This window comes from Vespula vulgaris, chromosome 18, assembly GCF_905475345.1.
Source record: "Vespula vulgaris chromosome 18, iyVesVulg1.1, whole genome shotgun sequence".
NCBI classification, from domain to species: Eukaryota; Metazoa; Arthropoda; class Insecta; order Hymenoptera; family Vespidae; genus Vespula; species Vespula vulgaris.
Window position 1 is genome coordinate 1,284,234 of NC_066603.1, and position 22,895 is coordinate 1,307,128.

Below are 22,895 nucleotides of genomic sequence, written 5' to 3' on the forward strand. Positions count from 1 at the left end.
TCGCCCGACAAGATACGCTACTGTATTGCGTTGCATAGGAATAGTGGCGACATCTATTAAGCAAGAATCGGAATTGACTTTTGCTTGTAAGATAGCCGTAAGCACCTCACATCATCAAGTCCCTGTGGCGCAGAGGATAGCGCGTTGGACTTCTAATCCAAAGGTCGTGGGTTCGATCCCCACCAGGGATGTCGGCGGTGGGTTACCACTCTTCCGCCAATTTTTTTTTACTTCGTATTTTTATTTTATACATAATGCTCGATCGAATCCACGTTGTTTATAACAAATTAAATTGATTACATTTATATATTAAAAAAAAAAAAAAGAAAAAACAATAAATCGAAACGTCTACGAAGTTGATCTAAAAATTGATAAACGTTTCACTCGAAATTTGTTTTTCCAAGTCGAAATAATCGTCGTTTGATTACACCGACGAATGATTTATGGATCCAACGTGTTCAACGCTGCAATAGAAAATCGTTTACGTTCATTTGATCGTTTCGTTTTAGTTAGCCAATTGTTAGAAGAAGCATCTGTCTCCTGGCTACGTGGATTGCTCCGAGCTCGCAAGATGTATTTAGAGAAACGTCTCTTTCTTCGCTTCTTACTCGGAATTCTACGAGCTCCTCTTTTCCCCTCTTCAGAATCATTTTCGTTTTGTTGGGCTTTCAACTCGAAACGAGAATAATACTTGAAAGGGAAGAAGCTGAAGAAAGAAACGAGCTGCATCATGTGCTTTATTCTTCTTCTTTTTCTTTTCTTTTTTTTCTCCTTCTAATATTCTAAACATTCTTTTCATATTATATATATATATATATGTATACATATATATTTAAAAGAAAAAATAAACATATGAAACACAATATCGATGATGCTCTATAGAAGAAAAACGATAAAGAATAAAAATAAACGACGAGTTTAGTACAGAGTTACTACAGTAGTCAAAATTTGAGAATATCTAAATTATCTCGTCTTCGAGATTTTTCAAACTGATTCTTTCTTTTCTTTTCTTTTCTTTTTTTTTTCTTTTTGATCAGATTGTAAAACTACAAGCCTAGGGAACTTTTGGCTCATGCCATATAAATCTACTACTATTGCGTACAACGCGTTGAGATCATTTTTTTGTTTTTTTTCTTTTTCTATTCAAGTAAATTACGTGACTGATTGAGAGACTCTTGCTCGCTCTTTGGACGACAGCCAGTGCGAGATTTGCTTGCCCAGACAGTTAGACGCCTCTGATACGATTTCACCTCGTAATCATAGAACACGTCGTAGTAAAATGTAAATAATATTTCGTTTCTTTTTTTTCTTATCTCTCCCACTCTCCTTTTCTATATCTCTCGTTTTTATTCGCACATTCTTTTACAATAAAAACTATCTGATTGTTCGAAACTTATTATAAATCAGAATGATCGAGGTTAACCTTGACGATCAAGTTTTTTTTTTCTTTTTATATTTGCTATTAGTTATGAACGAATTCATTGTCTCTCGTGTAGGAGAGCGAAGGAAGAGTAATAAAGATGAAGTGGAAATGAATGGAAATAGATTTTTTCCCTTCTCTTTCTGTTTTTATTTCTTTTTCTTTTCTTTTTTTTTTTTTTTTTTTTTCTTTTCGTTAGCCTTCACGATAGAAACGTCACCAACATTGGCACTAGTCTGTACGAGAACCGATCTAAGATTAACTAGCGGAAATACGATTGTATTTCAATCGAGTTACGAGAATGATTTTAAAAGGCAACCTGTATCACTCTAACGTTTTACTAACGTTTGTTTAAACCTAACAAACTTGAAGGAACTCGATCTAATGACCTTAATCTCTATCCGATTCTTTTAATTTACGAAGGTCCCTATCGTCCTCTTGTTTACATTATTTATACGTGGAAAATTTTTTATAGATGACACGTGGCAAAAGTATATCCTATATTCTTCCTCGAAATGGATCGAAACTAATAATACGCTATATTTATGCGTTGTAAATTGTAATAGAATTTAACTGAAAAGTATTCGAATTTTTAGAAACGATCGATTTATTTTTCCGAGAAATCAAATTCCACGTTGTTATTTCTATGTTTTCTTCTCTCTTTTTCTCTCTTCCTCTTTCTCTCTCTCTCTCTTTTTCTCTTTAACAAGTTCGTAGTAACGTGCGTGGGAGGTGAGGGTGTGGAGGGATGTGAGGATAGAGGGAAAAGCCAATAATTATTTCTTAAAATAAGCTCTGTGATACTCGACGTGAGCCAATAAAAAGAAAGAAAAAGAAATAACCCACACGCGTGCACACATATTGAAATAAGCGCGTCGGATATGTTGAGTAAGTTCAAGCCTTGAAACGTGACTTAATCCTCTCCTATGTGAGTAGAATCCAAATTTCAATAACTTGTATCAGCGAGTTCGTTCGAAAGTGTCTACATCTCCAACTTAATTAACTTCGTCTCCGACGCTACGAGCAATTAATTATGAATATTCTTATGCTACCGCGAGAGAAACGGAGAGAGAGAGAGGGAGAGGTTTTTTTCTTTTTTTCTTTTAATTATGCGCATAATATCAAGGAACATATCACTTTGAATATGATGTAAATTTTTCGAGCTTTTCCACACCCATTATATTTTCCTACGTATAGATATATATATATACATAATACGTATATATAGATAAATAATGAAAAGTAGATTCTCTAGTTCATTTTGAACGAACATTATATGTTCATTAAAAGTATAAACGAACGATGTTCCTTGAAAATGAACAAGAAAGCGTTATGGAGAAATAAACTTTCTCTCTCTCTGTCTTTTTCGAAGTCGTGACCTTTAAGAACCCACGTTTGAAAAAAATGTTTGTCTGCATGAAAATATAGTATACATATATACATATGCATATACATAAATATATATGTACATATAAACATGTCTTTAACGCGTGAGGTAAACACGTCGTGTCTTTCTGAAAAAAAATTATCTGGCTATCATAAAATTGTTTACGATGTTCTTATTATCTACGATAAGAGGTTATTTATGTCGGATATATAATAAAATATAAATATATAATAAAATATATGTATATACATATATATCTATATAAATTATAACTTTTACTATCATTTTTCTTTAATTAATCTCAACATAACATATTTTTTATCGATTTAATTAAGCAAGAAAATAATCTTATATAATTATAATGTTTCGTCAACTAATTCCGCTGATTATCGTAATTTTATTTTTTTCTTTGCATATTGTTCTCTTTGTTTTTTGTTTTTCATTCCTTTCCTCATACGAATTAAATAATATCTAATAACATTGGGTAGTCTTTGTTATCCGTTAGTTTAATTGCAGATTGTTTTTACTCGTGATACAAGTTTCGGCCTTGCCGAAAGCACAGCGTAACTCGATAAATAACGTAAACAAAGCATAGATTACGTCGGAATACGACGATAGAAGGGTAGAAAAAGTAAGAGTCGGGTAGGAGAAAGGGTGGGAGGAGACTGGAAGGAGATGGGAGGAGAGGGTAGTAGTAGGTTATCGAACTGGACCTCTCGAAGAGACTTATGATATATGCAGACACATTTCTACGATTCTTCTCCATTTTTTTATCCCTTCTAGTTATAATTATATGTAAATCGATATCTGGTATCGCTCACAGGTCAATGGCATCGTGTAGAAAATCCGGTTCGCGCAATAGAACATGCGAATAATTTGTCCGCTTATCTTTGATATTTATCCTTTTTATTTTTAATATCAAAGAAAGAAAGAAAGAAAGAAAGAAAGAAAGAAAGAATAATAAAGCAATCGAGATACATTATGTACTTAGATTATTTTTCTTCTTATCGATCATCGTAAAGAAAAAAAGAAAGTGAGTAAGTAAGTAAGAAAAGAAAAAGGAGAACGTCATTTAGCACGAGGCTTATCAACGTGATCAACAATACATTATCGTCATTTATAATGACTCAGAAACTTGCAAAATAGTTTATTTTTAGTATTAGGTTAGCTCATCTTTTGATTCAATGACTTTTCGAAGGAGAAATGAAAAAGGGAAGTAACAATATATATAGATACGTAGATACATACATACATACATACATATATATATATATATACGTACGTATACACGTGTACACGTAGCTCTTTTCTAACGTCTGCCTGGGTCATTTGCATAATGATAACGAGCAATGCGTTCTATACATATGTAGGCTTATATATACGTCTATCTTTATCTTTTCTTTCTCTCTCTCTCTCTCTCTCTCTCTCTCTCTCTCTCTCTCTCTCTCTCTCTCTCTCTCTCTCTCTTTGCAATCTTTCCTTCTCGCTTCATCCCACGTAATTTCAACGCGATTCGATCCACCAGTTTGCCACCCACCCGAGACGTCAACATCAAGCTGCTAACATACTCTCAGCACGCGGAAACGAGTTCTCTTGCGTTCTTGTCTCTTGGTATATGTGTGTATTTATGTATGTGTATATATATATCTATATACCTACCGCAGCGCGCAAGAGCTTAGATTCTTATCTCTCCTTCGAATCAGACGTTTCCAACGTGGCAATGGAAACTTTTACTGGCTAAGAAAATGCTAAGAATATGTATCTGAATATTTAGTTTTCTTTGATCGATCGATCGATCGATCGATCGAGCGTTCGATCTTTTACGATATACATACATATAACTAATTCATTTTCTAGGCGTTGTTCCCTATTAAGAGACTTATCGAAATATATTGTCATTAATAATCAATGAACGTCACTCTCGTACGTTTTTGACCCTGCACCGTTTAAGGTGCGTCTCTATCTCTCTCTGTTTCTTTTATCCACGCAAAGAACACGTGGGTGCAAGCAGTTAATTAAATAACCTTTATCCTTAATAGGCAATCACAATCGTCCTTTCGATACCGTACGTACATAGGACGTCTCGATTTCAATCGATCCTTTTATATCTTTTTATTACTCTATCGCTATATATATATATATATATATATATATATATATATATATATATACACATATATGTATATCGAGAGAAATTAATCAATTCTATTTGTTGTTAGACCGATTATAAATCGATAAGCAATCACGATTGATTGAAAAATCAATCACGTATTTATACATATACATATGTATGCAAGTGAAACATTGTTAGCGTAGGACTTAACGATAAAGAAACTTCTAACCGGTTTAGAGTGAGTCGCTTTCGATCTATCGGTAGGTATGATGAAACAACAAGTTGCTTCCAGATGAGACGGGATAAAATCGAATAGCGAATCTAACCCTCTTCTCTTCTCTATTCCCCTTCTCTCTATTACGTTTAAACGATGACCCACTCCTGTAGTTCTTCGCTTATATCCGCCTGACTCACGCGAACCAGCATCCCTCGAATCAATTATTTTATTATCCATTACGGTAATCCCAGAACGAGTCGTCGTTTATTAGCAATTTCATTAAATCTAAAATGTAGGCTCAAGACCGTTCTAGATCTTTGAAAATTCGATAATAATTTTTAATAAATCTTTTGATAATTAATTAATTAAATACGTCTTTTAAGAGAGGCTCAAAAGTTTCTCAATGATTTTAAATATCAATTACGTTAACATTTGTTAATGCCAATCGTTAACGTGCTAGGCTCGTTGTTTCGCAATTCGGAGGACAGAAAAAAGAATGAAGAAAAGAGAGAATGAACTCTCGAAAGGTCTTAAAAAGAAATTATTCGAAGTTGAGTAAAATTTCAAGGGAAACACGTGACTATCGACGATTAATACGGATCATTTCTTTTCTTTTTTCGTTTTAATACAAATATAACATTTTCTCTGTAAACTCATGTAATTATGTAGGTATGTATCTTCGCGCGTTCAAACATTTGAAATTTAATTATTGTCTCTCTGATCACGCGTTTAACGGAGGCTTCTGTTGTATCTGCACACAAAATTTATTCCGTGCATATACACACATACATAACACTCGTACAGATCTTACGTAATGATCACTCGAAGCAATATCAGAATTTTCCGTGTAGTAAATTATCGGTACGAGCTTGTACGATGAGATACCTATCTTGTCTTTGACAATTATTTTTTATCGACTCAATTTTTCTTTTTTTCGTTCTTTTTTCTTCTACCTCTTTCTCTCTCTAATATAAAAATAGCGCGTGCATTATAATAATAGTTAGCGTTACGACGTTATACTCCATCCATGTTAAAAGATCTCCGTCTTTTTCTTCTTTCATTGTCTGCTCTCCTTTCCTTCGCAAAGAACTTTCCTTTCGCTTGGCCTTTTCCGTTCTTGTAAGTTGTAGGTAGTAGTTACTACTTCGAAGCCACCACACGTGAATTATCCATTCGGTCGAACGTGCCGACATTAAAAGAGCAAACGATTCACGTTATTTATCATTGATTTCTTGTAGCTGTTACCAACGACATTATCGTCAACATTTTTCTCCCTTTTTTCCTTGCATAACGAAACGAGTGGAAGAAAGAAAAATGAGGGAAAACAGAAAAAGGAAGTAAGAAAATTGAGGAAAGTTGTGTTCTTGCAAAAAGAAAAAAAACAAAGAAAAAATAACCAAGTGAAAATAAAAATTCGAGGAAACACAGGTCGTGCCGTTCAAACTGTTTCTAGATGCTCCTAATTTTACAATTTGGAAAAGAAAAGAATACAAAAAAGAGAGAAAGAAAGAAAGAAAAACAAATTAATCTATATAAAAGTTTCTCAGAAAGAGATTAAATCGATCCTATTTATTTTTTCTTTTTAAATCAAATTACTTTGAGACAATTCTTGGTATTCTAAACAAAATTGAAGAAAATATCTTAGAAGATATTTTTCGAGCAGAATACTTCTTGCTTTATCATTAATCTTCTTTACGTAGAAATCGTTATCTCTTAATGAACTTCATTTGGGAATACGAATTTGCTTTTTTAACAAGTATCCATATATCATTTGCTTGTATACACCGTTATAGTCCCCTCCTTCTGTCTTCTTCATCTCTTCATCCAATCGTCTTAGTCTTTTTGATTTTTTTATTTTATCTCCCAAAACTGACTCGATCGAGTCATATTATCGAATATAGAAGAGAGAAAAAAAGATTGTTTTCATATAACACTTGAGGATACATTTAAAACGCATGTACGTAATTAAATGTATACATTTATATAGACACGCACACACATATACATATATATTCGTCGATGACATGTCTCAGATTAAATTATCTCCCATTGAGAGTTTTTCGTTCGTTATCCAATGTATGATGATCTTTCGAGTGTTGCCGTGTGACAACGTAATTGATCGATACACATACCTATGATATTATATTGTACGATTAGATTGTTTATGATATATAATTTTTATCTTTTATCTATTTAACATTCCTTTTATTCTAAGTACGTTTCTATGAAAGAAAGAAGAAAACGTTAAAGAAAAAAAATAGAGAACGTATACGGTGCGTTCTTTTATTATTTTATAAAAAGAAAAGAAAAATATAAATAAATATGGACGATAAGTATGTCGTAATATCAGAACAAAATTCGTACGTTTGATGCGTAGGGTAATGTTCAGCGTGGTTGCTTGTTGGTCCCAACCTTGCAGGTTCAAATCCCTTTCTCTTCTCTTGAAAGATTTTTATTTCAAAAATAGTTCGTACGTCTTTTTCTATCTATCTCCTCTCTTATTCCTCTCTTTCTCTCTTCACTTTGTGGGTTGTAACAAATTTATTATCTGCGTGATATAAAGTCTCTCTCTCTCTCTCTCTCTCTCTTTAGTCACTAATGTGTTGTCTGTGCGCGATATGTAATAACGCACAGTCGTCAAGGGTGACTAATATCAAATGATTTGATTATCGGGCCGAAATCCAAAGCCAGTATTCTTTGCCTTTTCAATGGTACGAGTATTGGATACCTCGGTCACAAATTATTTTTCTTTTTCTTTTTTCGTTTTCTTTCTCTTGTCTTACTTGAATTTATCTACGTGAAAAAAACTTATCTACGGAAAATAATCTACGTAAAAAGTGGATAATAATTAAAAAAAAAAAAAAAAGAAAAAACGAATGATACAAGGAAAAAGACAAATAAATGAAAGAGAAGGAACGAAAAGATTTTCGCTTATCGGAGAGGGAAATAAATAAAATAAATAAATAAATAAATAATAAAAACAGAGCAAAACGACATAACAAGGAAAGAAAAATAATTGAAGGAGAAAGAGGACGAAACGAGAAGATTTCCGTAGTGAGAGATTGATAACATTGGTTTCGAAAAAGAATACGTTATTTTAATTTGTTTTCATTCGTATATTCATACACGAGGAAGAATGATTAAGCAACGAACACCAACGCACTCGTTGCAAAGTCTGATATCGTTGAATATCGCTGGTAGTAATGTGCCAATAAATAAAAATGTATCTTGTTGTAAGGTAGTAATTTTTCTGGTCGACGTGGGTTTTGAGAAAATGAAAAAGAGAATGAATAAATAGAAGAAAAAGAGAAAAATACGAGAGGTGATTTATAAGTTTCTCGAGAGACAAACAAGAGAGAAATAGAGAAAAAAAAGTTAATGTTTATACTTTAGTAACAGACGTGTACATAAACATTATTATCATTGTGTAAATAAACGAAACAACTAAGAGGAAGGAAAACAGAACAATTCTAATTATTTTAATCGCGTAAAAGAAATACCTATTATACGCTAGTTTGGTTCTGCGAAAAGATGTTCATAGAAAAACATGTGTGCTGTGTGTTATGCGCTAATCCACTTGATTTGATAATCGATGCGAGTCGTACGAGCGTATCATCATTATCATCGTCATCATCATCATCAGTGTCGTCATTAACGAAGCCGGTCGTGTGACTAAGCAGCCATTGTTACGTATATACATGTACGTGCGAACATATATACGCACATATATACATACATACATAAATGTATATATATCCCGCGTATACCTAGAAATCTGTCTTTTAAAATCTGCTCCAAAAATAAAAGTTATGTCTTACGTTAGCTCGAAAGCTGCTCACTAAAATATAAAGCTATTAACGATTTATTTATAGTTGAACTATTCATTGTCGATCAGCTGTTTCGAAAAGCTATCTATCTATTTATCTATGTCTCTTTGTCTATTTCACTCTTACTTATTTTAACGAAGCTCTTACGATCTTTATGAATGAACCGAAGGTTTTTTAATCGAGACATCACACGCACACAATTGCGAATAAAAATTGATCTCGCCGATCGTTGCTCCGATTTTGTTGTCCTCTTTGTAATCTTTTTCGGATTTTCGAATATCCATGTTCTCGCAGGTGTAACGTGAACGATCGACACGAAACTCGACGGAGCTTTGCAAAAGGATCCACGTCATCGTTTTACGGTTCTCTGCTCGCGGTGAAAGTGTCGAGCTCGCTACGAAACGGAGCAGAAACTCGTCGTTTAAATGTTCGTTCGTGTTATTCGCGAACGTACTATGGCTCGACTCTCGAAATATAAATACTTACGTACCTACCTACCTATATAAGTATTTTCATTATCGCATAATTCCAACAAGATGGGAATAAAGAGAGAGATTTATGTATTATCGATAACGCAAATGACATTACATACGATTATGTGGCGAACGAATTTACGTACATACATACTTGCATAAAGCAGAAAAGTGCGTTTTGTAGGTTTCAGCGTTTTCTTGAAATTATCTGTGCTTCGTGTGCGGTAACGTTTCGAATATACTTGAAACTCTTACTAATCATTTTGTTGACTCCATCTAAATGCTCTAATGAACGTCACGCTTCTTTCGTTTCGTTTGTGCGAATGACCAGGAACGACTAGGTTGCCTCGTAATCAGGACTTCGTCATCGAAATTCAAACGACTCTTTCCTGTTCTCTTTCCCCCTTTTCTCCATCGTTTTTTTTCTCGTAATTTGTTAGTTAACCTATTACGGAACGTAGAATGAAAACACACAGATATACACACACACATATAAACAGACATGTTGTCGATTGTGAATTGTATACATACATACGTATAACCTTACTATTATCGATCACGATTTCCTTGTGTCCTATTATTTGCTCGTATCAATCGACGAACTTCTCTGTATTAACTGTAAACACATATATCGTTAACGTACAATATGTCCTGATATTCTGAATACGTTGTTTGTAATAGTAGAGTAGGTAACGCAACACCGGAATCACGTGTTTAAAACGAGCACGAGTCTAACGTGTGCTGCAGTTAACTTCTAAAGCACGATCAACGAGAACTCGTTTCATGTGCGTTATTGAAAAATATATAATATTCATATAAAGAATTTCAAGAAATTTAATTAATTCATTTGTATATACGATAATCATGATTTTATTTATAAATCATGGAACGAATAAATTCGCTATTGTATATATACATATAGAAATATCTACGCAATAAGATGAGCCGGTAATCACGCGAGTGATCTAAATTATACATCGTATTTTTTCTTTTCGAGGAATGATTCATCGACAAAACGGAATCAACAAAAAAGAAAACCATGTTTTTTAATATAACGAAATGACTTGTTAGAATTCTTTCGTAATGAAATGTTATTTATAATGAGGATCAATCAAAGTTTAAGAAACAGGTGTTTCTTTGTAACGTTATGTAAATGTCTTTATGCAACTACATCTGCATTTAAATATTTATATATATATATGTGCTTGTGTATGTGTGTGTGTGTGCGTGCGTGCGTGTGCGTGTGTATGGACTTATCGTTTAATCAAAACGTATGTTCGTCAGACAAGTTGGCAGACCGATATTACAATGCGCCTTCTCTCTATTTAGAGGGCATTTAAATCATTGCTTCAATTAAGCTAATATAACCGAAGGAAAGACCCCCTACGAGGTTCATCGATATGCACGCGCATATCACGCGATTCGTTTAGCGTGTCAGAAATTCTTTAGCTTCTGACGAAACGAATAAATTGAAAGAAGATCTTTACCGTAATATCGTTCAAACGATTCAAACGATATAATACTTATGCATATAGATACATGATATAAGTTCAAGGATGATTAAAAAGAAAAAAAAAAAAGAAAACTTTTTCGAACAAAGTGATTCAACTTTCTGAACGAAATTTATCATTTCGTTTATCACTAAACACAAAATAAAAATTTTCCGACATAATTGAATTTTAACAGGAACATCAAAAACAGATATTGGAAAGATTAAAATATGTATGTATGTATGTTTAATACTTATTTATCGTGATCTCGTTATGAGATTGCATGTAACGAAGATATCAAAGTAATTGAATTTCACGACATCGAAAGATATCCTCGATGAGATTAGATTAGATTAGATGTTTTACACATTGCGTTATCTAGATCGAAAGACTTTCTATAATTTGTCTTCTTTTTATATACAGTTTTTTTTGCCTTGTAAATATTAACGAAAATTTTATTTCGATTACTTCCCTTATCTATTTTTCTTCTTCTTCCATTTGCATTCTGTAAAAAAAGAAAAATTGTGATAAACGATAAACCTGCAAGACGTACATATGTATATATCTATGCACGTTCGTACATACGTTAGTTCGCTTCTTCGTTCTTTCGTTCGTTCGTTCGTTCGTTCTTACTATCGTTCTAAAAACGAAGCAACGTGTTCGTTATCGCGTGTTACGAAGTGCGTAAATATCTTTAGCGAGCAAAGTCGAAGAAAGTTATTATCTTTTATGTTAGTTTAACTCGTGAATGTCTTGGTAAGGGTAAGATGATTTTCGATTCATCGATCATCAATATTTATTTTGTTTGTTCGAAATTTATAGGAATGAGCATATATATATATATACACATACATACATACATATATTATTATTTCATATTTCTTGAATCGAGAAGTTGGATGACTTCGGGATTTTATTCGGTCAATTTTATTCAAAGAGAAATAAAATTGATTGGAAAGATATTGGATATATGTAGGAAGAATCAAAAGAGGTTTCGTTATTTCTAGAGGTCGAAAGATCCCTTTTCTTGACGTCAAAATTCCGATCTATGAACAACAAATCTAATCATTCATCTTTTCATTCGACGTATGAAAAGATCTAACCCATTAGATCGAAACGATAAAAGAAGATATTATTTTTTTTCAGATTTCACAAACAAAATGTAGATTAACTTTGTCTATTATGTATAATACTGAATGTTCGTTTTACAATATTCATTTATATATTCAGCCAGTCGTGTAAATTATTTGGAATTTCAAATAAACATAACATTGAAATAAAATAAAAAAAAATAGATACTACAACGCAAATCGAAATTGTTGATATAGATGTATGATACGCTAAATAAATAAATGATTATTGTGTAAGATGTATGTAAACAATAATACTAGAATAATACGCATATTTTCGATTTGATCTCATTGCGTATCGAGCTTTACGAGGACGCGTAAGAAATGGCCAATTCAAGCCGAGTAAAATTCCAACACGCAAAAGCGTGTGACGTATTCGCCGTTTCTTCCATTAGATTTTCTCGTGTTTCTCTATCCTTTCTCTTCTCTTCTTCTTCTTTTTTTATTTTTTTTTTCGTTGCTCGCTGTAATTCTTCGGAAGCTGCATTGCACAGATAGTTCTTGATAATTTAACATCGTCCAGAAACGTTTTTCTTCGTTGATACGTTCAGTTGGTCGAACTGCTAATCTAACAAAATTCTAATTAGCATTGTATTGCAACGAAGGAAAAAAAAGAAAAAATATTCTAGTATTAGATAAGATATAATGATAAATAGCACTTCCGGGTATACGAATAAAACACTGATATAGAATAATTTTTATTTATATAAAAATATACTCATTTTTTATATATATATATATGCGTGTGTGTATATATTTTTATTTTTACCGTAAAACATTTTTCTTCACTTTAATTTCTCGACTACCATTCCGATTAAATGTTATCGATGATATTCGGGTCGAATCGTTCATCATTTTTCGAAAACAAGTCCAAGGTGCAAGAAGCTTGAGAAAGGTACATTGTATATTACGAATATATAGAGTTATACGAGTATACATATGTGAACAAAGTATCTCGTTAATATTATGTAATATTAATATAATTTGTAAACAAATGTTACAAATTCGAGCACTTAATACGACCGCGATTCTGTAAAATAATATCGTAAGATCGTATTTAGGTAAACTATGATGAACTAGATAATTGTAATTTTCAATTAAAAGAAATAATATCTAAAGGAAACGCGATCATTGTTATCGAATCGATCGATCACGCTAAAAACCATCGTATCACTTAACACTGTTATTTTCGAGCTCGATATTTTATTCCCAATGGAGATTAGGTGTGTTGCGATCGATTTGGCTTCTCGTCGATGCATACACGCTCACATCGTCATCGAAGATCACCGAGAGATTAATCGCTTGGCTTGGCTACGGCGACACGGGCTGAATACATACATATGTATGTATTCGGGGGGGTTGAACTGGAGCTGGGGGGGAGGGGATCAGGAGACCGCTAGTTCACGTTGTCATGACGACCCGAAGGGTTCCCATTCTTCCTCTCTTGCACTCCAAACAGGAGCTTTCGTGAGGAGAACGCCCTTCAAAAGGTCGCCCTTCGATCATTTCGAGAGATCCTCCAGTCTTTTTCAACTCTTCTGATTATTCTAAATTATTTTGAATATCTTAAACATTAATTTACATTTTTTAAACGTTAAATATTCTTGGAATAACAAATATAAAATATATTACATAAGATTATATCTTGAAATAATTATGTATATATATATATGTATGAGTCAAGAGTTTCGAGACGATCTTAAAAATCAATTTAGTGTCTTTTTTTAGTGACTTTCTACGGTGTCCTAATTTCATTTTCTCCAAATTTTCAGAATACAAGTTTAGGAATTTTTTGAATCGACTTGATATAATCAAATGTATAGATATATCTAAAATTGAATTTATCTCAGATCTTTGACTTCGATGATCTTCCTTTTCTTTTTTTAATTAATCGATAAATTCGATGATTCAATGTTTAAAAATGGTTATAGATAAAATCGTCTATTTTTTCCTTATTTTATCGAAATAATCAGAAAATCAATTTTGTCTGAGTAATGACGTCGTATCTATGTATATATGTACGTATGTAGGTATGTATTTATGTACGTATTTTAAATTGCAAACAAAGATCGAATGAAAGAAGTAAAGCGATCGATAATACGTGGCACTTTCGCACGAAGATAAAACTCGATCACCCCGATGCATTCGTTGCACCTGGCGTTTCCTCATCCCTTCCTTCCTTTTCCTCTCTCTCTCTCTCTCCCTCTCTTTTGCTCTTTTTCTCTTTCTACATTGTCCGTGTTCGCATTTCATTTTTCAACATACAATAAGATTCAGGAAGCGTAACCTCGTAACTATCGTAGGGCCGTGAAAAGCGTTTCTTCGTTGGCTTAAAAGAAGAACGAACGATCTCTTTTCTGTTTTTTTTTTTCTTTTCTTTTCCTTTTCTTTTCCATTCCTTTCTATTTTATTCTTTGACCTAGAAATAGAAAGAGATGAACGTTACCGGCAGAAGCTTGGAAAAATCGGTCTAAAGAAAAATCTTTTTCTCTATCTGTCTTTATATCTATCTATATATCTATATATTCACGTATCTCTCTCTCTCTATTTGGCAAGAACCGTTGCCCAACGGTTCCTCTTTTTATCTTCTCGCTCGAATAGGGTTCTTCGTGTTTCTACGGAAAGAGAAAGAGAGAGAGAGAGAAAGAGAGAATTCGAGACATTGGTCTAGCTAGATCGAGGAAAATTTTCTTGGACCGACAACGATAGAATATACGATTTGAGTCAACGGAACTCCCGTCGAATCATCCTACAGTCCGCAAATATCTTATTTCGAGAGTTACGCTTTGTATATATCTATGGAAGTTTCGAGTTTTATTTTTATATATATAAATATATATAAAAGTGTTATTCGAACTATTTGAAATATTAGATGGTTATCATAAGTCAATAATTAATAAATAAGTAATTAATAACAATTCAGTAAAAAAAGAACAGAAAACAAAAAAGAAATATTGAGTTTTCAGTCAAGAAATTACTATAGTATATTATAATAATAAATCATGATCATCTTAAGAAAGTATTGGAATAATTTAAAATACATTTAAGTTGGCCAATAAATAATTTGTCAGGATTTATATTAAAAAACAAAAAAATAAGTATAGGATATATTTTAGTTCTAAAAATATTGTACGAACACCGATGTATACGTTTATATATATACGTATAACCACTACTATACCAATAATATAAAACTAATTAATAATTAAAAAAATGTTGAATCGACTTTTGAATAAAATTGCAAATGATTTATTATCTATAATACATATGTATGTACTTTTGGATCAACATGCACCCAACATTTTAAATTTATAATTATGTATAAAACAGAAAAAGAGAGATACAGAGAGAGAGAGAGAGAGAGAGAGAGAGAGAGAGAGAGAGAAAGAGGGAATAGAAATGAAAAGAGAATCAACCAGAGGAGAATCCAAATGCAAATAGAGAATTTCGAAACTTTCAATAGGAATGTCTTCCTCGAACGTATAATCAGAGAGAGAGAGAAACGAGAGAGAGAAGTAGGATATTCCCGGATGAATCAGTCTTTCGTTTCCAACCGACGACTAGAGAAGGGCCAACAAGAGGTGCTTTCCCTTCGTAGCGAGCTTACAAATGCTGGTGCATAAGCGTATGTACGTGTATATGCACATAAGCGCATACATACACAAGTGAACCCTTCTAATTCGAGCGAAGCCTGCCTTACGAATACGTTCTTTGAAAACGTATTTGCGAGTCCAACGTTCGCGAGTTAAATTTATTCCTGCCGAGGAAAGGGGGAAGGGCGGAGGGGAAATGGGGTGAAAAGGGGGAGGGATAGGAGAAGTAGATAGAGAGGGAGGGAAAGAGAGATTCGTAGGGGAAAACTCTTCACAGAAGTACTTGCGACTAATCAATTGTTTCGAGTACTTAATGAAAATTCACCGTGAAATGTATCGTGAGAAACGATTCTTTGAAAAAATAATTACGACACCCGTTTCAAGGATAAATCTAATATCAATTCGATACGGATCTTAAGTAATATCGTTACGTCATTACTACTTCATCGTCTTCCCTGCAAATATTTTCCATATTTTTATCTCACTCGATATTCTATCTCCTAATTCGTATTATTGGGTATGGATACACGATCGTTATCATAGAGATCTTTGCTATTTTTAGTATTACAGAATAATTTCTATATTAAACGATCGATAATATCGTTTTATCATTAGAATATTACTTGAACGATTTTTATTTACGTAACGTTAGAAAAATCAATCGCGTAATATTACAGAAAAATCGTACGAATATATCTTGAAGTGAACGTAAAATAACTTGGATAATGAAGGTGTAAATTGTAAATGGGAATGGTTTGGCCTGGACATTCTCGTGTAATTTGCATGAAACGATCGATCGAGTGGAATACGAAATGGATGGGGGTAGGTAGTGGTTGGGTCGAGATGGGTGGTTGGATGGATAGGAGAGGGGAATATAACAGGGAGGAAGAGAAAGAGAGAGAAAACCGAAATTATTATCGCTTAAGGATATTGAGCTTGCGCGCTTAATTTATTGCAAAGACATTCATCGAACGCGTAATCGAGAGTTGTTTCTTTTTTCGTATTCGCCATCGGTTTGTGAATATTAACAGATATTCGATATGAATCGTACTGACAGAAGAAAGAAAATGTTACGTTTCGTGACGTAAACGTTTATAAAACGTTCGCTTCTGCGATTACATAAAAAGCTTGGGTATATTACGGCAGAAGCAAATCGGATAGATATAACTGGTGTAACCGACGCGATTAAATTCGTAAGGAAAACGTGCCTTTGACAAGTATTACGCGAACGAAACACGGATGATGATGATATTGTTACTGACGTTACTACGTAACGCGCTTTTGTTCCTACTCTTTTTATCTTTTTTTTTCTTTTTCTCTTCTTCAATTTATCCGAAGTGTTACATAATCGATACGAGACGACAAACGATACGAATCGAATTTTCTAATAAATATGTATATGAGTGTATAGGGTATACAGGATGGAACAAAAGATTCTATCCGATATCAAAAATCGATTTGATCTCGATCTTCTTCGACATCGTTTCTTTGGGCCAATATTATTTTTAGATCGTAAAGAAAAATTTCCTTAGATCGTTGTTTTATAATCTGAAAAAGAAAAGTAAATAAATAATAATTAATCTAGGAATACTTTTGACTTATCCTGTATACGGAAAAGGAACTAGACGTATTATAATTCGATTACACATTTCTAATTTCGCGTTTCACGGTTTACTATTACCCTTTTTTTTTGATATTTATTTCTTCGTTTTTATTATCTTATAATCAGAAATACGTATTTAGGTTGCAAGTTTCATTCTTTTCTTTTTACCCTTTTTCCTAATCTTTTATTAGAATTAGATGTTATTGAAAGCAAATGACAAACAAATATAATTTTCCTTTTTCTTCTTGTTAACTCATTTTGTTGTTCGAAATGAATCTTGTTTGTTCGTTCTCTCTTTTCTTTCTGTGAAATACGAAACGATACAAATGAAATTGCTTCGTATAAGCGAAATACTGCATTCGCGCGTTATTTCTGGAAAGAGACAGAGAGAGAGAGAGAGAGAGAAAGCGCAAATATCAGCTGCTGTTTGCCCTGACGTCGACGTCAGGTCGAAGATCGATCGATCTTTCACCACTCTCACTTGTTTTCTGGCCGATTTGCAAACGTTGTTTGCCGTTTCTAGTATTTCTCGATGGAGTATACTGTCGACCGACTTATGGCCTTTGACCTCTGCTGACTCACATTCTTGCAGAGTCTTTCGTTGTAAATGTCCTACACCTTTCTGTAATATTATCTCACCGTTTCAATGAAAAAGAAAGAGGGAAAGAAAGAGAGAGAGAGAGGAGGTATGACGTCAAGGAATGAGAGGAATAAAAATCATTGACGTATACACGTGAGTGCTTGATCGGTCAAAAAGAAATAAGAAAAAAAAAAAATAAGAGAAAAGAGATACTTTGAAACATAAATCGTAACGCTCGTCTAACAATTTTCACGATCGTTCCTTCTTCCTTCTTTCTTTTTCTACTGTTTCTTTTACTTCTTTTTTGAAAGAGAAAAACTCGAGAGAAATATAAATCGAAATTTATGTTTCTAACGAGGAAACTTATGAATCTTTGATTTTATAGTCTCTGACAATTTTTTTGTAAAACACAGAGACAGAGAGATAGAGAGAGAAAGAAGAAATAATAAATCGAACTAAGCTATCGACAGAGATAACGATTTGAATAAAAATCATGATTGATTTTTCGTAAACGGCTACAAAAAAAAAATGGAAAGAAATTTAAGTTCTTTTAGGAGGTCGAAGGTGTGGTTGTAGAGCGAAATAAAAAAGAATTTACTAGGAAAAAAAAATATTGTTCAAGGAAATACAATAGGAAGAGAATAAGGATGAAAGACTATAGCAAATAAAAAATCCCAAGTGAGGGCTCGACGACAAACGACGACAATGGAAAATATAATAGAAGACACGGAAGAGGAAAGTTTTCTCTCGGGAACGTTGACACTTGAAAGGTAACATAATTGAAGTAGGAAAAAGGAAGTAATATAATGTACTTTCAACTCTTTTAATAGACCTTTTACACGAAATTATATCGAGCTAATATAATATAATGAAGGTTTCCCATCAGCGAGATTTGTCTCGTCGTCGTCATTGTCGTCATCCTCGTCGTCGTTGTTGTTGTCGTCGTCGTTGTCGTCGTCGTCGTCGTCGTCGTCGTCGTCGTCGTCGTCGTCGTTGTCGTTGATCGTGTACGTAAGTACGTACGTGTCGGCCTTTTTAACATCGAGAGTAGCTCGAAAAAGCATCGGCCGCACCTCTTTCGACGTCGTGTCGTTGGATGGATAGGCATCGACGAGACAAAAGAATTAACTCGTTATGAAAGCAAGTTTAGAGAGCAAGCGAACGAACGAATGAACCAGACTAGCTTATTCCAGCTAGGTAGCTAGCTAACTAGATTATAGTAGGAATGAGACACGGATGAATTCCACAACTCGTACCTATATGAGATTTAGAGACTATTCGATGTCCAACGTTAAAGGGCCGCTAAAGTTTAAAGGTGAGAAACACTTTATTATATCGTCATTTATAAATATCGATTGATCGGCAAAAAAGATACGTGACTTTTTATCTCGACGAGTGAAATAAATCTTTGGTTTTTTTCTTCCCTCTCATTTCTTTCTATTTTTTACTATATTTAATTGAATATCTGATTTTAAATGTCAGATCAAACACGTGTCTCCATAGAAATAATTGCATTTTTAATGCACGAAGATGAGCTCGTGATACGGATATAAGAGACGATAAGAAGCGATTCATTTGTAAATCAATTGGATTTAAAATGGAAAAGTGATTAAAATTTCGTTTAAATATAAATCAAGTTAATTCATTGATTAGAAGCAATTTCTTGTGACATCCTAGTATAATATAATATAACTATCTGTGATTTATAATGGGACGTTCTTTTAAAAAAGAGATCAAATATTGCTTTTTGTGTCCATCGATCGAAGAAGACGTCACAATGGATAGATGAAAGAATACTAACATTTATACGAGAATCGAGATAAGGTCTCTCTCTTTTTCTTTCTTTCCATAAAATTATGGATCGCCGTGAGCCTGTAATCAAGCGCGGATTTATGTAATCTCGTGATTCCGAGCATGATATTCTTCTTCTTTCGTGACCTAAGTGACGTAAAAGAAGAAGAACACGTAGACTAATATCGATATATATTTTATTATCGTTTAAACATGTTACTATAATAAATGAGATCGCTTCGATCGTTTATACATATATATTATATATTACGCTAATCAATTTTATTCATTTTACAAAAGGAGAATCACAACGATTTTATATATTTTTTATGTTTCATGAAAAAAAAAGAAAGAAAAGAAATATAAAATGAATGTAAATCGTAGAAGACAGAAGAAGAGCTTTGAAAAAATTTGGGAAGAGTAAAAGGGAGAAATAAGAAGAAAGAAAAAAGAAAAAAAGATATTGAGAAGATTTTTAACGTATCAGAGATCAAGTTTTCTATGTAGAACTTTTCAAGAGATCTCTTTGTTATCACTTACATAAAGAATAAAAATCCTTCGAAGTAGGGTGCATTTCTTTGAAGACACACACAAAAGCTGTGCGTATACCTATACCTTTTTTATAATTCAAAGTAGGGTAGTGCTGCAGATGGGCAAAAACCGTTGATATCTCAAACGAATGAACTCGTTGAACCATTGAAACTACCCTTCTTCTAAATTTTCGTTTATTATATATGTAAATATATACACACATACTCGTTCTTCTCTTTTTCACGCATATATAATCTTAAGATATATAAAATCGATATATAAAACGTGTTTAACTCGTCTTAAAATAGAGAAAACGAATGCAACCCGTACATTTCTTTTTCTTTTTCTCTAGAGACCAGTCTTTTCATTCTTCTTCTTCTTCTTTCTTTCTTTCTTTCTTTCTTTTACTTAGCAGACGAGCTGGTAAACGTAAAGCGGAAACGGCAAAGTCAACGGCCGCGATCTTCTCTGTCTGTGTAGCGATGTGGCTGGCCGACATAACGAGAGAAACTCTTCGTGATTTCATAATGTCAGAGTTCTTCTTAATCTTAGGATTAAGATTAAAAAAAGCAATAATATATGTAAGAGAGTTAGGAAGAATATATATGTATATATATGTATGTATGTATGTATGTATGTATGTATGTATGTATGTATGTATGTATAATATACTATATATATTATTTGCTCAAGGTACAAGAGAATAGAGTAAAGAAAATGTTAAAGGTCTTTAGAAATGACTATCGTGGTTGTTCTATTACTATGAAACGACAATTCGAGCGTAACACTCAAGAAAAAAAGAATATAAAAAGTTCTCGATTTTATTTTAGCCTATATATAATTATGGTAACACCATAACGTATATACTTTTCGATAATTAAACGATTTCAACTTATTTACGTTCAATTTACAATTTTAAATATTATCATATGCGATTGATTGGATCGTAAAATCACAATAAATTCGATACCATAGTTAAAAGAAAACTTTAATTGGGTATAAAGAGAATAACTTACCATAACTTACATCCGTTTTATTGGCATCTGCATTGATCCGTTGTAATTATTCTCTATGTATATTCTTTTTGATCATTATATATATATATATATATATATATATATATATATATATATTAGAAGAATATATATGCGTATGTTATATTTATTAACTTTCATTAAGATTTTAATTCGATCGTTTGGACTATAAAATCTAATAAAAAATTTGATGGAAAAGGTAAGAAAATTCTCATCGGAAAGGCACGAGAGATTAACTTAATCATAAACTTAATCTTTTTATTTGCATAAACGTCTAGCGACAAAAAGCCACAGAGAGTAGAAGTCAACATGCAAGAAACGAACTCGTTTCACTCGTTATGTAACTTATGTCTTTTCTTTTTCGAACGTATATAGGGCAAGTTTGTTTGTTTATGTATGCGTTTGCATGTGCTTGCGTGGATATATGTATGCGTGTTAGCAGGAAACTTTCGAGTGATAATACGAACGGACTTGTGAGATCTATCCTTCTGTTCATTTTCAATCGGAAAAGATTCTATGTTATATATATATGATTTCTAGATCTCTTCCTCTCTCTCTCTTTCTTCAACATTAGTTTCTAATATCTACAAGGGAACGTGTTAGGATTGAAATAAAAATACAATACTAACTTGTATATTTATCATGACATGAACGACGTTTATTTTGGTGATATATATATATATCAATATATATGAAATATATATATAATATATATATATATGTATATGTATGTATATACAAAGAATATTATCATCGATATGCGTGTGTCGATTAAACGTACGCTAACACGATCGAGAAAGACTACGATGTTTAATACGATTATTACATAGAGATAAACTGCTTTTTCCTTATTATTTATTTATTTATTTATTTATTTACTTTTTTTTATATCGTTTCTTATTGGAAAAGATAGTTGGAAGTATGATCGTGGATATTTTTTATCAAAAGTTCGAGTAGAGCTACGAGTACAGCTTACGCGATCCAAAAATAATGATCGTAGGGATCGATCAATCGATATTTTTTTTTTTTTGGATCGTCGAAAGCATTGAAATGCTTGACAGAGTCCTTTGTAATAAAAAGGCTTGTCTCTCTCTCTCTCTCTCTCTCTCTTTCTCTCTCTAACTAATATTTACAAAGATTCTTGGAAAAGTTTCGAGCCCGATCAAGCCCGTTCTCTCTCTTTTTTCGTTGAAATTTTCTATCTATGTCTGTCTCTTTCTTTCTTTCTATCTTTCGATCAAATGACAAGGGCGAGAATGACGACGAGAATGAAGAAGTAGAGAGAACGATGTGATCGGTTGATGTTTCCAACGGGCACCGGTCCAATTCTCGTTAATCGAAAAATAGATATCGAGACGTAAGTATAATAAGTAAGTACATAGGATCGGGCTCGAACACGTCGACTCTTCGAAATCGTTTCATTACGATCTCAATCTTTTCGTTTCTATATCTGTATATATAATTTATGTATGTGTAACGTGTATACGTAAGGATGTTCGGTCGATGTAAAGGATCGATTTAAAGGAATTTCTTTCGTTAATCGTACGTAGATAATCCAAAAAAAGAAAAGAGATAAATATTAATATATATCTTTATATCTACAAAGTGAAGATATGAAAGGAAAGAAAGAAAGAAAGAAAAAAAAATAATAAAAAAATAAAAAAATAATAAAAAGAAAAATCGAACGATTCCGATCGTATACATTC

General features: G+C 32.8%; 1 protein-coding gene and 1 non-coding gene across 2 annotated transcripts in view; both read left to right on the forward strand.

The window, feature by feature from the left end:
• LOC127070478 (RNA-binding protein 25) overlaps positions 1–22,895 on the forward strand; it is a 56,731-nt gene that overhangs the window by 14,714 nt on the left and 19,122 nt on the right. The gene's annotated exons all lie outside the window — the stretch shown is intronic.
• Trnar-ucu (transfer RNA arginine (anticodon UCU)) lies at positions 119–191 on the forward strand. Its single transcript has one exon. It is a non-coding gene; the product is annotated as a tRNA-Arg (tRNA).